This window comes from Gobio gobio (assembly GCF_949357685.1).
Source record: "Gobio gobio genome assembly, chromosome: 17".
Taxonomy (NCBI): domain Eukaryota; kingdom Metazoa; phylum Chordata; class Actinopteri; order Cypriniformes; family Gobionidae; genus Gobio; species Gobio gobio.
Window position 1 is genome coordinate 7,387,878 of NC_137110.1, and position 7,515 is coordinate 7,395,392.

Consider the following 7,515-nt stretch of genomic DNA (forward strand, 5'->3'; position numbering starts at 1 on the left):
GTCTCATATCTATCTATCGTTTGTTTTTTCATAGCTTTGTTGACATAACTATCATTTTTACAGTGTGGAAAATAGTAATAAAGAATGCATAAGCGTGTCCAAAAGTTTGACTAGTTTACATTTTAAAAAAGAAAGCGAGAGTTTGCTTTATTTTCCATGTGCTAACCAGTGTGACATGCCAAATCTGCTGGGTTTACGTAAGAAGAGCCCACCCCTGTTGACCTGCTGTCTATATAACTTAGAAGCGTACATCTTAGGGCGACCCTTCAAAGATGTTCTGCAGGACTGGTGAAATTATTATTGCAAACTGCCAATTTATAACAACCTTGAAAATGGCCCTGCTGCCATGCTACATAAAGAACAGTGACTTACTGCCAAACACCAGCAGCCAGCCCCACAGGAACATCATTTGAAGATATGTGTGAGTGAACGGCTGGAAGTTAAACTACAATAATAGATCCAAGATTACAGAATATTCTGGAATAGAGTATACATAATAAAATAATAAATAAAATATAAAGGCCTAATAAAACAAAGTTGAGGTTGCAGAATGAGAAAAGACAGACGTAACCGGAGGGTTTATATAATAAGAACATGAACAGACAACTACAGAATGTATATTGCATATAAAAGTTCATAAGTGGAGAGCACAGTAATGTTAGGGAGGTTAACTGGGGCCATAAAGCAGACAAAACCCAGCAGTCTTTTACCTCATCTGGACAGTAACAGAAAAGAGAAGTTGTGACCAAGAGTAACAAGGATTTCACATGAAGAACAGCTCTGTAACCCAAATCCACTGCCTAAACCGTTCAAGACGCTCGTGGATTTTTATCATATTACACATCACTTCTCAGATTTAATAAAAATACAGTAAAAACTAATAATGTGATATATTGTTACAATTTAAATGTAGAAAACGTGTGTTTGTCTGCGTGTGTGTGTGTGTGTGTGTACACAGCAAAACCTCTATAGTCAAAATGTATATGTGCTATTTACTTTTTTTTTTAAAGAGAAAGAATATTACACATATTTTTTAAGGCTTGTTTTTAATGGAACCTGAATAAATCATTTAAAATCTCCTTAATAATTTAGTCTATGAAAAAGTTAATTTAATATTTTTAGTGAAATGTGCTTATTTATTTTAAGTTGACTGTAAAAAAGAAAAGGGTATACATTAGAGAATGGAAATTACCTGTTTATATTTGACTTTGAGTTATGTGAATGACATAGCGAGTTGTTTTAATGAACATTCATCATGTGTATTTCTGTTTAGAACATTTAATGTTATAATCATGTATATTTATGTTTATAGAAAACCATCACTAATAAACGGGTTACTCCCATATTTCAACCATCTTTGACCAAGTCTCTTACCGGACACCTTGTGGCGGGTTTCAAACCAAACCAGCAATTTGCAACAAATGAGAATGAGCTACTAATAGCTGCATCATTTGCTGTATGCTGCTAGCACAGCACAAGCAGGAACAAACTTGTTACTGTACTGGCATTAGCAAAATCATTGCTCATTGAACAAAGCAACATGCTTTATAATATCAGTATACATGCAGTTATCCACATCCTAACAAGGTCTACTCTTCTGCACAATGCTAACGGTCAAAACTTCAACATAAAGAAACTCTTTTAAATGTCAAACATAACTGAACATTAAACATTAACAGATGTTCACTCAAAAACACTTAATTTCAATATCAACTGTCCATTTCCAGCCATTGGCAAAGCATGCTGGGAACTAACAATGGTGTCTCTAAATAAAACTGCGCAATTGAGCTAATTCTCTTCAAATAAATAGGTAGCCTGTTTTCCCTTATTTTTATCAGCTTAATCGGTTCCTCAATTCAAGCCTCACAATTGTTTAAATTTCCTTTTTTTAAAAAGGAAAATGTATCTCTTAGTTTTATTAGTGAAATGTTCTCAATATTTACTATACAACACTGAACCACAATTGTATTAAGAAAATACACAATTTATTTTGTGAAAATTACAAGACCCATGATTCATTTTTCACAGTATATATATATATATTTATATATATATATATATATATATATAAAATAAATATATATATATATAAAATAAATATATATATAAAATATATTATATATATTATAGTATATAAAATATTCCTATAATATATAAAATATATATATATATTTTTTTACAGTATATATATATATATATATATATATATATATATATATATATATATATATATATATATATATATATATATATATATATATAGAGAGAGAGAGAGAGAGAGAGAGAGAGAGAGAGAGAGAGAGAGAGAGAGATAAGATGCATACAATTTGTTTACTTTAATGTACTTTAATAGATATATCATCCTTAATATATAATATACTTTTTTGTGGAAACCGTGATGCATATATATATTTTCATTATATTTTGAATTAAATTAATTTTACTTTCATAATGCGACAAATTTCAAAGTAAAAAATGATATTATGAGAAAAAGGTATAAGGTACTTGATTTGATCCGTCAGAAACTTTGTTTGAAAAATTGTGAAAAAATTGTGAAAAATGGATGCAGCAGAATGGACTGACTTAAAGATGCACTATGTAACTTTTCCGTCTGCTAGAGGTCGGCTATTCAAAACAAAGGTGTAATTTGATGACGCCAAGTTTGAGCGCAGAATCTTAGGACATGTGGTCTTCAGCTCACAGCCGGTGGAAAAGAATCGGGACAGGACTCGGGCAGAAATCATGTTCATGGATGTGATTATTAAAGTTACTGTAGTATGAAGCAGAAGCAGGACCGAGTGTTGTGGAGCTGAGTAAGGCCGCTGGAGCGATTGTTAATAAGATGAAGGCAACACACGCCTCGCGAGCAGCGGGACTTTTATTCTGACACAGTCGCAGACGCCACTTCCGCTTTTCCGGTCATGAGTATGAGGTAACGCAGCTATATTCATCATATTAGACACATCTGAGTGTGTTGAAAATGATGTTATGACGTTACTCTGTGTGTTCGCTCAGCGGCTGCTATGACACTTGTTCACACTGCAGTGAGAGTAAAGCGTTTCTGCAAAATAAAACGTAAACCGAGGGAACACATATATGACGATATTGACAGGCGACTCCCTCACACGTCCCGGTTTCTTGGTTAAAATAACAATTTATCTCACGATTTACAAATAGTTGGAAACATTTGGGATATTGTAAGTACTCATCTGAACAAAATATATAACACATTGATTTTTGGATATTTTACTGAAAAAAATTTACATAGTGCACCTTTAATCGAGAAATTTTAGTATAAACCAGTAATCTTCATATATTTTGACTTCAGATTTGTTTATTAAAGTATTTACTCATCTTATTTATGATTATCTATGATCAAAGAGATGATTACAAACTGTATAATGTCTAAAGTTATATCTTTGTCTTCTCCCACACTTGTCTCTCCTCTCTTTTTCCATCACTCAGCTAAGCACATTCTCTCTTTCCCCCCTCACAGTTCAGTGTGAGATTCTCCTCTCTGCTTTATCTTAACCCTCCATGCGTACCCAAACCCCGATGGCCATCCTCACACACACATGTACACAGACCCCGGCAGCCACATTCATCATGCTCCTTCGGCCCATTCATCACATCCCCCTGAGCCCCCACGGTTCTCTCAGACACAGGCATGGGGTTAGCAAACATCTCATGGAATTTAGGGCTGTGGTTGGGTTTTTAATGTTTTACAGCGAGCCTCTCGCAGTTCACAATTCCCCGCAGTGCGGAGGAACTCACGGGGAATGGAAGGAGAACGCATGTGTACGTAATATGAATGGTGTGTGCTCAAGTGCAAAAAGTCCCACAGACTGTTTGCAGTGTTTTCATACTTGTTAAAACACTGAGTGATGACATTTATTTGCCCTTGACGGAAGAGGAATCTCTTTGATTGTGTTCGACCCGAGAGCCCGATAAGAGTGACAGCAACCTAGTGTTGCACTCTATTTGCTCTGTCACTAAAAGATAGCAGGGCTATTAGCAAGCGCTTTTGACATCACAATTTAAAGAAAGCCAGAAGGGATACAATCCATACAGTGTGTCTGAAATAGATAATACAGGTTTCTTGCATCTCATCTTTTGCATGTCATTGAAAAACTGCTAATTGTGACATGCAACCTACCAAATTAATATATGGTAACAATTTACAATACGTTTTCAATTAGTTAACATTCATTTTTAAATATAGCCTACTGTAAATATGCAATATTAATATAATTCAAATTGTTAATTCATGTTGTTCATAATGTTAATTTATACAGCTTTAAATGTTAAAAATCTATTAGTAGTCTAGAGAGTAGTAGTAGAAGTCTAGTAGTCAACTATAAAAAAGTCAAACATTCACTGATGCTCCAGAAGGAAACATGATGCATTAAGAGCAGGGGGGTGAAAACTTTTTTGAATTTGAAGATCAAGGTAAATTGTATTTAAATTGTCTTCCGGGAAACATGTAAGCAGAGCCGGATTAAATACATGGACTACATCGATGTTATTTATGAATTGAAATCTGAAACTTACCAAAGTTACTAATAAAAGTGAATTCACATTTTACATAGCCTAGTCTTTGGTTACAAATTGTTGTATATTAAACAGTCCATCAGACTATTTTTTGATATTCATTATTTATACGTCATTACATGGCTCTATTAAATGCTATTAAATTATCCTCATCCATTGGGGGTGTCATTGTTAAGGCAGTAGTACCAGTAAATAACCAATAGGTATCAGTAAACTATGTAAACAGAGCAAATAAGTTTATCTTATTTGCTCTGTTTACATTTAATCAACACATTTAATTAAGATTTTCTGCAAAATGCAATAGCTTACAACCAGAGGTGGACAGTAACTAAGTACATTTACTTGAGTACTGTACTTAAGTACTCTTTTTGAGTATCTGTACTTTCCTTGAGTAGTATTTTTTCTGGAAACTTTTACTTTTACTTCACTACATTTGAAAGACAAATATCGTACTTTTTACTCCACTACATTTCTATCAAGGCCCTCGAAGTAGAAAGTCGTAGCCGCTTTGAAAGACAGTGGATGATTTGTTTTCTTCTTTAAAACGTGATTTGTTTTTTTGTTTTTTGTGCAGACAGCCTATCAGTATTCACTCTTGTAGGATCACATGAAGTTCAATGATTTCCAAGTATTTTTTGAACACTAATCAATTGATGGCAAAATAGAAGGCGGCAGTTCCCAGACGCACAACCATAGTCATACTGAAAAGATAAAATGCAGAAGAGCAGACGTGGATAAGTCTGAAAAAGTGCACAGAAAGCTGCCTCACAGACGCCAGACCACAAGTGCTGGATTTTAGTCTATTGAATCTACTAAAATTGTATTATAGTTAATTAAAACTAGACTAAAACTAAAACAATTCAGATGCCTAAAATGTTATAGTCCAAAGACTGACTAAAACTAAATCACAATTTGCTGTCAAAATTAACACTGGTATTAAGTATGGTCGGTCAAATGATTTTTATAGATTTACCCGCCAAGTTGCCATAGCCTTGTGGATACAGCGCTAATGCATAGGTAACGTTCGACAATGATGTTAGTTGCAAACGTAGTTGGGCTAATAATGTTAACTAAAGTCCTTTAAAAAATGTGTTACATAATCCTGTCAAAGAAACACAATGTAGAAACCTTTCTTTTCTAGTATGATTTTGACTTTGATAAGAGTTTTGTAACTTTTAAACAAGTATTTAAATGGGTTCAAGGTTTGCTAGCATGACTGGCTTAAACCACCATGATGGAACAGTGTGCATTCATACAACAATGCAAAAATAATAAAATAATGCGTTTACTTTTACTTTTGATACTTAAGTACTTTCTAAAGCAAGTACTTCTGTACTTTTACTTAAGTAAAAATCTATCTTTACAACTTTCACTTGTAATGGAGTAATATTTGACCAGTAGTACTTTTACTTTTACTCAAGTAATGGAGTTGTGTACTTTGTCCAACTCTGCTTACAACATTTATAAATGTTGTAATTAAGAACAAGAAGGCAAACATGACCCCTTCACATTCATCAAGACCATTTAGAAACTGTCTAACAATAAATAATAATAAATATAAGGATGGAGGATTTAAACTATGGAAAACTAAAGGTATTCAGACTATTAAAGACTTGTATATGGATGGTATACTTCTTACATTTCAAGAATTGTGTGATAAACACCAGATTCCCTCAAAACATTTAAAAAAAAAAATATTCACAGCTTAAAAGTTTTATGTCTTCCAGGTCTACAGATATTATGTACATTCCCAAACTGTCATTAATTAAGGAAATAATTGAAAAAAGAGGTGAAAAGGGCCAATTGTCAAAATATTATAATTTAATAATGTCTAACTATAAAGAGTCTGCTGTAGACAAATTAAACGCATGGAGGAAAGCCATTCAAGAATAAATAGAGGAATTTGAATGGACTGAAGCATGTTTAAAAGCGCAAAAACAAATCATAAACACGCGGCTTAAATTATTACAGTATAAATGGTTGACAAGGGTTTATATAACACCTGAAAAACTCAATCATATGTCTAGCAATATTCCTGATATATGTACAAAATGCCACAATTATAAAGGAACTCTAATTCACTGTCTATGGGAATGGTCTGATATACAGAAGTTCTGGAAGGATGTCATAAACGGTTTGTCAGAACGGTTTAATCTTAAAATACCACATTGTGCCAAACTTTGTGTAGGCCTACTGGGAATATATCCAGGTTTCTCACAAACAAAGAAACACACTAGACTATTGGACTTTGGATTGTTACATGCCAGAAGAGCCATTGCTGAACTGGAAGAGCATGGAAGCACCTTCTATAAAACAATGGATAAAAGAACTTTCAGAGTGCATTGGACTGGAAAGGCTGACTTATATCTCCAAGAGTAAAATAAAGGACTTTGTACAATTATGGGAGCCATACATGATTATTATATCATATGTAAAGTAGGGCCATGCCATTATTATTTTAATGATTTATTTATTTTTTTACATTTGTTTTTATCTTTTATTATCATTTTGAATTAGATTTTCTTGTAACTTAATGCTGCGTTCCGCGCGAAACGCGCCTTCTGCGCCGCGGGACCTCCAGACGCGCGTAAACGCGCCTTTCCATTGACTTAACATTGAAATCACTCGCGCCAGACGCTCTATTCGCGTTTGGTGTGAACGCAGCATAAAACTTGACACGGAAATGTTGTTTTACTTATTTTCCGCCGCATCTTCCACCGCGTCTTCGGGCCGTGTCTCCGGGCATGGCTCGGCCTTTGGCTCTGCTGACTCGAGCAGGTTCACAGATGGCGGACGGCTGCCCGACAGAAACTTCTATAAAGCCCCCCAGTGTCTCTTCTTTTGTTCCTCTTCATTTTTTTCTTTTTACGTTTTGCCGCACCGAAAGCATCTTGAATGTTAGCCTACTCAAAACACCTGCCTGCTAGCTTTGTTGTCCCGCTCTGACCTGATTATAATAAATAC